This window comes from Canis lupus, chromosome 30 (assembly GCF_048164855.1).
Source record: "Canis lupus baileyi chromosome 30, mCanLup2.hap1, whole genome shotgun sequence".
NCBI lineage: Eukaryota > Metazoa > Chordata > Mammalia > Carnivora > Canidae > Canis > Canis lupus.
In genome coordinates, this window is record NC_132867.1 from 32,670,933 (window position 1) to 32,684,998 (window position 14,066).

General features: G+C 44.9%; 1 protein-coding gene across 2 annotated transcripts in view; it reads left to right on the forward strand.

Moving 5' to 3' along the window:
- Positions 1–13,204: 13,204 nt before the first annotated feature.
- Positions 13,205–14,066, forward strand: part of SLC5A3 (solute carrier family 5 member 3) — a 33,246-nt gene continuing 32,384 nt past the window's right edge. Inside the window, exon 1 of one of the 2 annotated variants that reach the window (XM_072806847.1) lies at positions 13,205–13,705. The gene's annotated coding sequence lies outside the window, so the exon portion shown is untranslated. The remainder of the gene's footprint in view (positions 13,706–14,066) is intronic. The other variant, XM_072806848.1, reaches the window with a different exon arrangement.

The following is a 14,066-nucleotide window of genomic DNA, read 5'->3' on the forward strand; positions in this document are numbered from 1 at the left end:
TGACATCCTGGAACAGGCAAATTCATGGAGACACTAAAAAGAGCAATGATTGACAGGGGTTAGGGAGGAGGGAAGGATGAATAAGTGGAACACAGAGGATTTTTAAGGACGTGATAATACTCTGTATAATACTTGACAGTTGTCAAGTACTTGACTTGACAGTAGATACATATCATTTATACATTTGTCCAAATCCACAGAATGGACAGCACCAAGACTGAGCTACGCCCATGTGAGCTATGGACTTTGGGCGATGATGTGTCAATGTGGGTTTATCAATGGTAACAGATGTACTATGACATATGATGTGGATAGTGGTGGAGGCCATGCAAATGTGGGGGCAGGTGCGAGGTTATGGGAAACCTCTGTACCTTCTGTTCACTTTTGCTGTGAACCTAAAACTGCTCTAAAAAATTAGGTATTTAAAAAATATTACAACTTTAATAACTTGAGTAGTAATTAAAACAAGTAACTGTAGGTAATCTTCTGCACATAGAAGCCTTTTTCACGTATTAAAAATCTCAAGTGACATGCTCTAGAGCTTTTCGATGGGTTTCTGTTTTAAGCAAAAGAATTTTGAGGAAGACATAGTTTCTCCCCCAACCTCACTGCATCATGTTTCTAGTCTGAGTCTAGACCTCATAGCCACATTTTTAAACTTCATCCCATTTATGACAACCTTCCATGCATGCATGGGTGGAAGATATGCCTATTGAGATGCCTATCTAACCTCCTCTTTGCTGCGAACTATTTCTCCCTATCTGTGACCTCCCAAATCTGCAGGGCTCCTAGGCAGCTGCTGGCTGTCACAATGACAAAATTTGACCTAGTCTTCAGACTTCACAGATTGGCCGAGGTGGGCCACTAACCCAGCCAAGAATAAAAAATGTGCCAATTGAAGGAAAGCCTCATGAGTGGCTAGAGGGATTATATGTAGACCAAGAAGCTAGGAATAGCCATTTCTATTGTGCAGACTGGAGAACAGAGAAAAAGAATCCTTTTGTTGAAAGAAGAATTAAGCTGATGGGCAGAAGGACAGAAACAAAAGATGGAGAGCATCCTAGTTTTAGTCTGTTCCAAAGGCTCAGTCAGCTGCACATTGCCTTGAGTCCTGGGATACAGCTGGCACACTTCTAATAATTCATCCCTCCCATTAAACAAACTACAGTCAGTTTATATTATTTGTAACCAAAAGAATACTATTGTGTGAAAATATGTCAAACTCATTGTGTGAGGCAAACTTGTAGGTTTTGTTTTCAAAAGAAGTAGCTGCTTGGTTGTTTCAGTTAGAAGAATTTTTCAGGGGAGACCTGACTTCTGGGTTATAAGTATAGGGACTAGTCTAAGGCATGTACCTTGGTAAATCCATGAAATTGAATTTATCTAAAATTCAATTCTTAGCATGACTCTAGCCTGATCATCACTTGCAAAATACTCAGCATTGAATATAAGAAAGTTATAGCCAATAAATCACATGTGACTTGTGTAACATCTCATTGGGCTTGGAGAGTTTTATCAGAAGATACACAAATTGTGTAATATGGTCTATGGTAGAAACTGCCAGTTCACTGTCGTCTCCCAGCTAAACCTACCTTTCCAAGTTCTTCTTGGGAGGAAAGGCAAAGCTATAGGATTAAGTTCCAACTTGTGGGAAATAAGAGGGGATGATGAGTAAAACTTCTGGAAGACTTCTTAAAAATAATGCCACAAGACTTTCCTTCTCCTTTTCCTTCCTGGGAAGGAAAGGATGTTTCTGGCATGTGAACATGGTGCTAAAGGAAGGAATGGCCATGCTAGATGGCAAGATGGAAGCCATGTGTTATAAATGGATACAAATGGATGGCAACAAGCTAGAAAGAGCCTGGATCCCCAGCCCTACTTACATTTAGACCTTCCATGTGATAAACCATCTTACTTAGGTCACTGTTGTTTTGACTTTTATTTCAGTAGCTGAACTGGTACCCCAACCGTAACATAGCCTTTCCATGGAAAAACAAAAATGGATGGCTGTTTCTTACAAGAGGTATTGTAGCCATCATTCAACAAATGTTTATCAAGTCACCAAGGTCTGAATGTGAACAGTTGAGCACTCTTGGAAAAACTGTCCAAGCTGGTGAAGCAATCCAGCCCATGTGAGATGACGAGTGCCCAAAGGAACACGGGGCATTTAGCCCAGGGAAAGAAAGTGTTGGGATAGGCCAGAGAGCTGTGTTTGGACATAGGAAGAGTTTATGTGGAAGAGGGGACAGACTTGTTCCATATGGATCCAGGGGCCTGAAGTAAGGCCAACAGATTTATGCAGGGAAGTGAAGCATCCCACCACATTTGTAGATCAAAAGAATTCTACATCAGTCCAGGTTGTTGGCTTCAAGCAACATGAACAGACTCTAAAATCTTAGGCAAAAATGAAATTTATTGGAGTAATATTTGGGGGAATCTCAGAATTGACCAGAGACCAGAGTACTGGCCAGAAACGAAGATTAGCAGGTTCGGAGGTCTGGTTAGCAAGAAGCATAACCACAGCCATTGAGAAGGAAGGGTCTGCTGAGCATGATGAATGACTTCTAACTCTTCCTCATGTCACTGAGTCATTCACTCAGGACTCAAAATCATGAGAGAGAGTCTGATGGTTGCACATGGGATCATTTTCCATTCATTGGCTGAACGTGGAAGAATAGTGGAAAATCGGTCCCCGATGACTCTGGCATGGAAGTCAGGCACCACCTCCAAGAGGAACCCAGATACAATCAGACAGAATTCCAGTGCTACCTCTCATGATGCTTTCAAAGCCCATGAACCTGTGACCAGTGTCTGGGGATTGGGAGGGACTTGTCCTTTCAGAGAGATTATCTCCTTTCCATATCCCTCATATGTGCTCAGACACTCTCTACTGAATGATTCCAACAGTGAAAGGCTCCTTAACTTCTTGTTATTAAAATGAAATAAAGGCCAGGAGTTTAGACTCTCTACCTGGTACTCAAGACTCTCCAACTCTGGTATCATTTTTGTAGGGTTAAGCCCTGTGAGTCTTCTACAGACACCTTTCCTCCTGTCAAATTTATTCACTCAATGTCACCATCCTCTGACCCCACCAAAACATCTTGTGTTTATCCTCTTTTCTCCTCCCGTCTATCTAAATGTTATCCATTCTTCACATTCCAGCTCAAATCCCACATCCTACATGAAACATTCCCAAGCCATCCCAGCCCAAAGTCATGTGTCTTTGGAAATTTTTGCCTGTACTCATTAGGCAGTTAATCACTCTCCTTTTATATACTTTCTATTTTTTAGGATTGATACTTAAACTCTGTTAGACTATTTAGTTTTAAACATACTTATATTAAAAAAATTAAAAGAATAAACATACTTACATCATCCTTGCCTATGTAGATTATAACTTCCTAAAGACATGGACTATTTCTTATCCATCTTTGCATCTCTTGCAAAACTTAAAATTCTTTCCACATGGACATTTTTTTCCTTAATTGCTCAGAGGTGAGCATGGTCTTGACCTCTTATTCAGGAATTTGGGGAAGGGGAAATAGGGAAGATGTGAATAGAAATATATCAGAACAATGACAGAAAATGACTTTCCTAAGTATAAAAATGATGTGAATGATTTATATTTTTTACAGCTTTTTTGAGCTATAATTGATACCTAATAAATTGCACATACTTAAAGTATATAATTTGATGTTTTGACATATGTATGCATCCATGAAATTATTGCTTTAATCAAGTTATTAAAAATATCCATCATCCCTAAATGTTTCCTCACATCCCTTTATAATCCCCCTTCTTCATTTCTACCTCAAGCAGCCACTGATTTGTTTTGTGTTACTGTAGTTTGAATTTTCCAGAATTTTATATAAATGGAATCATTAAGTATGTGGGTTTTTTTTTTTTTCAGGCGGATAATTGAGCATAATTGAGGTTCATCCACGTTGCCAAACATGTCGATAGTTTACTTCTTTTTATTGCTGAATACTATTCCATTGTATGAAATGAAGATGATAAGTCATCACACATAGAACTGCTGTGAGCATAGAGCACACTGATACTAAAGATACATAAAGCAACACTCAGTAAAAGTTGGCTTTTATTCCTTATATAAAACAATCATGGTCATTAGTTAGAAATTATCTAACCCATTTAATGAATAAAGAACCCAAGACATAAAGAGATGAAAATGACTTGCTCAGTGCCCTCAGGACAAAGATTACACTCAGGTCTTCTGACTCTCAACCCAGTGTCTTCTCCACTCTACAAATGAGACTATTAAAAAGAAGCCCCAGTCTTTTTATAATGTCAACTCAAAAGTTACATCCTATCACTTCTGCTGTATTCAGTTACTCATTGGTCTTTAAGCCTGGCTCACACTGGAGGACAGGGAATTATACAAAGTGTAATGCCAGTAGTTGGGGATCATTAGAGCCCATCTTAGAGGCCACTTATCATGGGCCCCTTCTCCTTGCCACTGGCAGTGACCAGAATTTTCACAAGTCTGGTAGGTTGGGGTTGTGGTCAGAAGCTTCTGAACTACAGAATGAGGAGCCAGTGAGTGTGTTCCTAAGCCAATGACCTAATGGGAGACGTGGCTGTTCCCTCATGGAAAAAAAGTGAAATCTTAGTTCCTTTGTCCATCATTGTACACCAGCCACACCTTTTCAGTAGGAAGCACAGCCTGTGGCTAGGCCCATGGAAAGAAGAGAGTTGGGCCAAACAGTTTTCTTCTGCCTTCAAGATGACACTAAAAACACATTCATACGGAGTGAACATCTTATGTATGTATGTATGTATGTATGTATGTATGCATGTATGTTTGCTCAGCATCTATCAGGTATCTGTCCCCCTGTTTGGCACTGAGGGCACAAGAGTTTCTTTTTTGAGAATTTAGGTATTGTTAGGGCCACAAGATAAAATGGAGATGACGCTTTTCAGTTCTAGCTCTCTAAGAAGCAGATAGAAAGATAGGATCAGACATGTAAGAGATTTCTTGGAGGAAATGCCTGTCAAGGATAAAAGCTGTGGGCTTGCAGCTGGAGTCAAGTTAAGTAGTGCTGAATCCCAGGCCTGAAGATGGCCTTCCTCACCGGCATACCAATTGCTCTCCTTTCTGCATCTACGAACTTGACCATGTCTTAATCACTGAACCATTAACAACAGGAGGTTCTCCAAAATAGGATTATTTATAATTTTCTTAGTAATTATGTATTTAGTATTAAGCTCAGTTGTGGACTTCTTTATTCAAGTTGGGAGCTAAATTCCCAAGATATTCCCTAAATGTTCTCCTAAGGTTGTGGTAACTGGAGGCTGAAAGTTCAAGATGATTTATTGTAGGAGGTATCACCTGAAAGCCCCCAATTATCTTGTAATTTTAATTGCATGTAAGGATTTTTTTCTTTTTGGCAGCATAAATAGCTGCTATTATTATTGCCAGTAAGTTGATTTTTAAAAATATGGGCAATTTGGAAAAATAGATATTATCTAATATTAAAACATTGTATCCTGATTTGAGATACATTCTAAAGTTATAAACTCTTCCTCAGAGCTGCTTTTGAGGGGTTAGACTTCCTACCAGATACGTCCTTCATTGCAAAAGATCATTTACTTCCTGAATATGTTCTCCATTGGAATTTTCTCTCTCTCCCACATGTTCTTACCTGCCTGTCATCTGCCTTTATAGCAAAAGGAAAGTCCAATGAAGTTCAGATCAAGGGCACAACTCTGTTTTGACCTGGAGTCAATGGGGGGGCTGCATAACTATTGGATATAATCTAGTGCCTAGATTATAGGTCTTTGCTCCTTGTACCAAATCTATGTAATCCCTTCTCATTATAATGAGGGCATTCTCCCCAACACGAGTCAACAGAACCCTAGCAACACCTGTGAGATGATCCTCATGGAGGGTGGACTTTGAGATAATAGTGGTCTATTGACCTTCTTACCAGAAATTGTTGACTGGTGGTGTCATGACCCCCCAACTTCCAATAGTTCTTGGGTGGCCAGATCAATTGGGTGGTGGATCTGCGTAGGCTTTAGGACTACCACTTTCTTTCTTTTGGCTGAAAGCCTGAATATGGAGACTGCTTAGATAAATAAAAGATAGCATCTCAGTTCTTCAGAAGATTTGAATCTTGCTATGAAGATTTACAGACGTAAGACATCCAGAGAGACAAAAATACTAATAAATTGAATTGTAATATAAGCTTTATGAATTAGAAGCTGAGGAAATGCCACATGGAGGCATGACCAAAACAAAGGCAAGTCAGTCCAGAATGTTTATTGAACAGAAACCCAGGGTCCGTTGGTGACACTGGCCTCATGAGCTGCCCCTCACGTATCCAATCACTCACCAGATCCTACAGATTCTATCCCCTAACACTCCTTCCTATGATTCCCGCCAGCACCTGTGCCATGCCCTCCGAGCTTGACCCAGCTCATGAACTTGACTCTTTCAAATCCATTCAGGTCTGATCACATACTGCCCTTTCATGTCCAGCCTGAAAACTGCTGCGTGCTGAGCAGGCTGGGCTCCTGTACCTCTCAGGCCTCACCCTGAGTGATGGTGCCCCTGGTTTATTTTACCAGATGCTCCTCTGGCAGGAAGCCTTACCCCCTGAAGACCCGTTCAGACACTGCTTCATTCTCTTGCACCCTCTCCAGCTCATGGCTTTTGTTCCTTTTACTAAATCTAAAATTCTTCCATGTGTGCTCTGGATTTTGTGCTTGTGGAGAAAGAACATAAAGCTGTTTAACACCTCCAGCATTATTGACATGTGACATGAATGTCCCACTAATAATATATGTATGTTGCACACTATTGTTTCATTCTGCAAGGCACACAGCCATCAGCACATGGGAGATGACCCAGCGAGGCACTAAGAGGGTGGGTGACAGTGTGTGCAAGGGGTTTAGAAACACCAGTGAGTTAAAACATTTAAAAACAAAGTAAGTTTGAAATGTGTGACTTGGGTCTGGGTCATAAGTTGAGCCGTCGGGCAGAGAAATGGTGGTGTACTTTCCTCAGGGGGAGGATGATAGGCTGAGGGGCGTGGTGATTGACAGCTGAAAATATGACTTGGTTGGACTGTGGGATTACTTTCTCCATTCATTGAAAACATTTCCATTTCTTCACTTTTTTGAGAGCTGTCTTTAGATGCACAAGGCCTGTCTTTGACATATCTTTGAGAAATAACGACCTTCTGTGAGCTCAAGGTAAAGCCTTATCATACAGTAATATAAAATAAGAAGGTAAAGATGATTAAGCTGCCCCAGGGCATACACTGACATTACTTTCTTGAAATAGGACTGGATTTCAACTTATTTTTTCTTTTCTATTGCCTCTCATAAAATCATACTCGAAAATGAATCAAGATTTCTGGTTAATCAAATCTTTGACATATACCACATTAAATGTTTTGGAGACACTATGTTACAGAATAATTTTTTTCTTGTATAATTGAAATTTTGGACTCTTTCACTGATACCACCCCATTGTCCATTGCCTCCTTCTCCCGGGTCCTATCAACCACCATTTTACTTTCTGCTTCTATGGGTTTGAATATTTAGATGTGTCATGTAAGTGATTATATAGTATCTATCCTTTTGTGTCTGTATCTGTCCTCCAGTTTATCTCAAATGGCAAGATTTCCTTCTTTTTAAAGTCTAACTAGCATTTCATTGCACCACATTTTCTTTATATGCCCATAAACATTTAGCTTTTGTCATATTCTTGCTATTGTGATTAATGCTGCAATGAACATGGGAGTGCAGATAGCTCTTCAAGATCTGATTTCCAAAGATAGATAGATAGATAGATAGATAGATAGATAGATAGATATCTCCATAATAGGGATTCCTGGATCGAATGGTAGTTCTAATTTCTTCCGGAGTCTCCATACTGTTTTCCACTATACTTTTTAACTCTTGACACCATTCTGACAGGTTTGAGGTGATATCTTGTTGTAGTTTTTTATTGTTTTAAAGATTTTATTTATTTATTTGGAGAGAGAGAGAGAGAATGAATAGGGGGAGGGACAGATGGAGAGTGAGAATCAGACTCCGCTGAGAATGGAGACTGACACAGGGCTTGATCCCAGGACCCTGAGGTCATGACCTGAGCCAAAGGCAGATGCTTACCTGATTGAGCCACCCAGGTGCCCCCTCAAGGTAGTTCTAATTTGCATTTTCCAAATGATTAGTGATATTAAGCATATTTTGTGTACCTGGTAGTCCTCTATATACTCTTTGCCCATTTTTAAATCAGATAATTATTTGTGGTTGTTGCTTTTTAAATAAAATTTTATGAGCTCCTATGTGTTTTGGATATTAACCCCTTATCAGACATATAGTTTGTAAATATTTTCTCCCACTCTATAGATTGCCTTTTCATTTTGTTATTTCCTTTGCTGTACAGAAGCTTTTCTGTTTGGTGCAATCCCATTTGCCTATTTTTGCAATTGTCACCTGTGCTTTTAGTATCATAGCCAAGAAATCATTACCAAGGCCAACACCAAGAAGTTTTTTCCCTGTGTTTTCTTCAAGGAGCTTAATGGTTTCAAGTATTATGTTTAAGTCTGAGTTGATTTTCTTAAAGATATATTGATTTTAAGCTACTCTATGAGCCAGCAATTGCACTACTGGGTATTTACCCCACAGATACAGAGGTAGTAAAACGACGGGACACCTGCACCCCAATGTTCGCAGCAGCAACGACCACAATAGCCAAATTGTGGAAGGAACCACGATGTCCTTTGACAGATGAATGGATAAAGAAGATGTGGTATATTACTCAGCCATCAGAAAGGATGAATACCTACCATTTACTTTGACATGGATGCAACTGGAGGGTATTCTGCTGAGTGAAATAAGTCAGTCAGAGAAAGACAATTATCATATGGTCTCACTCATATGTGGAATATAAGAAATAGTGAAAGGGACCATAAGGGAAAGGAGGGAAACTGAGTGGGAAATAATTAGAGAGGAAGACAAACCATGAGAGACTCTTAACTCTGGAAAATAAAAAAGGATTGCAGAAGGGGAGGTTGGGGGTGATGGGGTAACTGGGTGACGGGCATTAAGGAGGGCACAGGATGTGATGAGCACTGGGTGTTATACTTTATGTTGACAAATTGAATTTAAATAAAATATTAAATCAATCAAAAGATAAAGGTAGAAAAAATATTTATTTATTTTAGAGAGAGAGAGAGAGAGCCTACACAAGAGCAAGAGGAGAGGGAGAAGGAGAGGAAGAGAGAAAATCTTGGGCAGACTCCCTGCTGAGCATGGAGCCTGACAGAGCTCGATATTACCACCCTGAGACCATGACCTGAGCCCAAATGAAGTCAGACCCTTTACCAACTGAGCCACCCAGGCATTCCAATTTTGAGTTGATTTTTGTGTGTGGTATAAAATAAGGATATGATTTCACTCTTTTGCATGTGGATATCCAGTTTTCCCAATGCTGTAGTGAAATGACTGCCTTTTTCCCATTGTGTATTCTTGGGCCTTTGTTGAAGATCAGTTGACCATTGGTTGACCGTATATGCATATTTCTGGCTTCTCTGTTCCGTTCCATTGGTCTATATATCTGTTTTTATGCCATTATACTACTGTTTTGATTGGTATAGCTTTGTAATATAGTTTGAAATTAGAATATATATTGTCTTCATTCTTCTTGTGGAGAATTGCTTTCAATATTCTTTTGTGATTCTGTATTCATTTTTAAGGTTTTTTCCCCCTATTTCTCTAAGAATTTACATTGGGATTTTGATAGGGATTGCACTTAATCTGTAAATCACTTTGGGTGGTCTGGGCATTTTAACATTACTTCATCTAATCCATGAACATGGATATCTTTTCATTTGTGACTGCTTTAATTTATTTTACTAGTGTTTTATAGTCTTTAGGGTACAGATCTTTTGTGTCCTTGGGTAAGCTTATTCCTAAGTACTGGAGTAATTTTAATACATTAAATACTACAGTAATATTTCTTAATTCTAAATGCTGACTTATATACATAGTATATAATTCAAAAAATCTGGTGAATTTAAATTTATAGTTATGTAGGAGGACACTAAATTTGCATCAGCATTCCTTGTGATTTTATCATTTTTTAATGAGCCCATGAGCATTCTGGTGCTGTGCTTTAAAAAAAAAGTTGGGTAGCCCAGAGGTCTCAGCGGTTTAGCGACACCTTCAGCCAGGGGTGTGATTCTGGAGGCCCTGAATCGAGTCCCGCATCCCGCTCCCTGCATGGAGCCTGCTTCTCCCTCTGCCTGTGTCTCTGCCTCTCTCTCTCTCTCTCTCTCTCTCGCTGTCTCTCATGAATAAATAAATAAAATCCTTAAAACAAACAAATAAATAAAAAAGTTGAAGAGGGAAAATCAGGGTAGTTGCCCTTTCTCTCTCTTTCAGAAGGAATGGAGTGAGCCCCCTGGGCAGCCACCAGATTGGGATGGTTGGGGGTGCTATGTTGGGGCATTGTGCAATCAGACTAATTTCCTTATACTATCAACATGCTAGACTGTCAAAGAGCTAGACCCTTCACTCATCCCTGGGTAGTAGGGAAAAAGTATGGGACTTCCGAGGGGGAATGCTAAGAGTTGAAGTCACCTGGTGGTATTGACTTGGTCTTTGGCCTGGTATATTTCCTCGGAGTCCATATTTTATCATTCCCAAACTGGAACACGTGGCTGATAACAGGAGGGACAGTTGAAGTAGGGACCATCCTAGAAAACCTGTAACCCACCTATGGTTCAGAAAGTCTTTGCTTTCTTCTGTTATTTATTTATATTATTCTATTTTTTTTTTTTTTTTTTTTTTACCCAAAAGTGAAATGAGTCAACACTAACCAAGTAATTTGTATTAATACCTGTGTAGTTTTTCTTTGGAAGAGTATGAGTTGTGAAGTCCAAGAACAGAAAATGTTAAAACCCAGATATCACAGAATAGATGTGTTCAAAAATCATCTTAATTTTGATGGGGGAGAGAGATAAGATCTGAGAGATACTAAAGTGTCTGGATAAGGTGACAAAGAGACTCCATTCTTGTTTTACATGGAACACGTGGTAAATCTGAATAATATCATTGGCATCTTCATCTGCGTGCTGCGAGGTAACCAGAGGCTGGACTAGGTATGGGCTCAGCCTTCCTATAGTCTTGTTCCAAATTTTCTATTACTGTTTGACCTGGGCCTAGTTGCATAACCTTTGTGTTCCTGTATTTTTGAATCCTTAAAGTGGGGGGTTAATAATAGTATGTGCCTCACAAAGTAAGAATTTTAGGAGGGGCATGTGAAAACCTTAGTGCAGTGCCTGATACACAAGTCTAAGTGCTCAGTAAGTTTTACCTATTAGCATCAAAGCACTTTAAATACAGACATTTCACCTACAGCCCTTTCTAATGGGGGCAAGCACAGTATTCGGGGGCGACAGCTGCAAGGGGCTCAGTCTCTAAGCAGTGGAACTGGGGGAAAAAAAAAAGCATTTTGTTCAACGCCTGCCAGGAAAAGTAGAGCCAATGGCTGGAGGGAAAGGTGAGCCCTGTGTGCCTCTTTGGGGGGTAAAGGGAACGTACCACGAGACTCTCCTCCCTCCAGGGCACGCTCATGCTCCCAGACGGTTACTAAAAGGGCTTTCCAAGTTCGCAGCTGGTCCTCTAAATGAACGCTGAGCAAACATTTAAAGAATATCGGTTTGAGCCAAAGTATTAGCCTGCCCTTGGCAACTACACGTGGGGCAGGCCGGGCTCACACAACAACAGATGCCTGTGTCGCGCCCGGGTCTGTGCAGGCATCGTTCTCCGCAGCTTACGTGCATCAGCTCACTCAAAGGCATCGCGGCCCTGGGAAGTAGGTGCCCTTCACCTCCCCTTTCTGCAGGAGCCCGCCAAGGTCAGGCGGCCGGCGAGCGACGGGGGCTGACCCGACCTCGCGCCCTGCGCCCGCCTCGCCGGGGAAGGGGCCCCGGGAATCCGCGTCTGCGGCCGCCCGTGCACGGCGGTGGGCAGGGGGCGCGGAGGGGCAAGGTAGCCCGGAGCATCCCTCCGCGCGCGGAAGCGCAGTCCCCGGCCGGAACGTTCTGGAACTCCCCTGCGCAACGGCGGGCGGGGAGAGCCCAGGCCCGGCCGCGACCCCGCCCGGAGCAGCGGCGGCCGCCTTCCAGGGTCCCCCCGCGCGGGGAAGCCGCGGGCGAGGGGCGCGCGCCCGGACCAGACCGCACCGTTCGGCGCACGCGCACACGCACACGCACACGAGGGCGCCCGCTAGCCCGCCGCCCGGGAGGAGACGGAAGGCGTGGAAAGTTCCAGCTGGTTCGAGAACCGTAGGTAGCTGGAACGGCGGCGGCGGCAGGGTCGGAGGCGGAGTGCGGCCCGCGCTGGCCCCCTCCCGGCCGAGCCCGCGGCGCCGCCGCCGCCCCCGCGCCCGCGCCCGCGCCCGCGCGGCGGCTGCGGGGCCAGGGGTGCCCCCCGCGGAGGGGGAAGCGGACTGCCGAGGGGGCGCGGCGCGGCCGCCTTAAGGAGGGGGCGGGGCGCGGCGCGAGGGGGCGGGGCGCGCAGGGGGGCGTGGCCGGGCGTCTGCGCAGCTGCCAGAGCCTTAAAGCCCGGGCTCGCTCGGCCGGAGCGTGCTTTCGCCGCCCGGGAGCCTTCCGGCCCAGCAGCGCGTCAGGCCCCCCGCGGTCCCCGCCCCTCCTGCGTCCCGGGAGCCGGCTCGGTCCGGAGCCGCGCGCCGAGCCTCCGGGCATGCCCCGCTACGAGCTGGCTTTGATCCTGAAAGCCATGCAGCGGGTAAGTGACCTTCCCCCCACACACAGCCCGCCTTCCCGCGCGGCCGCCGCCGCCCCCGCCCCCGCCCCCGCCCCCGCCCTCAGCCGCTAGGCCGTCGCCCCCCGCTCTCCCCGCGCGGCCGGGCGGGGGGCGGCCGGGGCCGCGGGCGGGCGGCGGGCGGCGGGCGGCGGGCGTCCGCGCTGAGGGGGGCGCGCGTGGGCCGGCCGGCGCGCGAGGCCGCGTGCGCGCGGGAGGCGGGGGTGTGCCCGCGCGGGAGCGCGGCCGCGGGAGGGTGTGCCTCGCACGCGGCCGGCCGGCGGGGCGGGCGGGGGGCGGGGCGGCCGCGGGAGCCCCTGAAGGTCCGCGGGAGGACACGCGCGAGCGCCCGGCCCCGCTCCCGCCGTCGCGAAGCTGCCTCGTCGCCGGCCCCGCCGCCGCCGCCGCCGCCACCGCCACCGCCGCCGCCGCCGCCGCCGCTCCGCCCGCTCCGCCTCCACTCTAGCGCCCGCCGGCCGCCCCGGAGCCGTCCGCGCTCAATAAAACGTGTTCTCCACAGCGTGTTTGTGCAGTTTTCTGGACCACGGGCGCTTATAACCGACCTCACGTTTTTTTTTTTTTTTTTGAAAAAAAAAAAAAAGAAAAAGAAAAGAAAAAAAAAAAAAAAGAAAATCTTTGACTTCTCTTTTTCTGACTAGAGCGAAAATCCTGCTCCGGGTGCCCTTAGCCCAGTTTCATTCATCCAAGTTGTGGCCTTTTTTTGCGCCTTCCGGAAGAAACTTTGGCTCCCCCTGCTTTTTGATTGATCTTGAGGTAGGGGACTTCAGGTTTTGGAGGGATGCTAAGCGAACCTGCGAGCCCGTTCGTTGCAAGTGATGGTGAGGCCGAGGACAGGGCCCCGCGGCCCGGAGGCGGCTCTTCGTCCTCTGTTCTGGGTCAGGTACTCCACAAGCCTTCGCCGAAATCCCCATCCTTCCCGTGAATTCGGTAACGTAGAGTGTGGTCTGTGCTCCACCCCCACCCCCTCTATTCCCCCGCTCCCCCTCCCCACTCCCGTATAATAAAAAATAATAATAATAAAAACTCTCTCACGTCTCAACTTGGGAAGCAGAGCGTCCTCCAGCGCCAGAATCACGCACGCTTAGGGTCAATACCTATTCACTGAAGTTTGGTTGAACTTAAATTTAAGCCTTGGGATCACGGTCCGACCTTACAGAAAAACCGGTGATCACGGAGCTTGAGGCAACTGTTCTGTAGTCTCCGCACATTAGAGTGGGAAAGGACACCAGTGCCTCTTGATC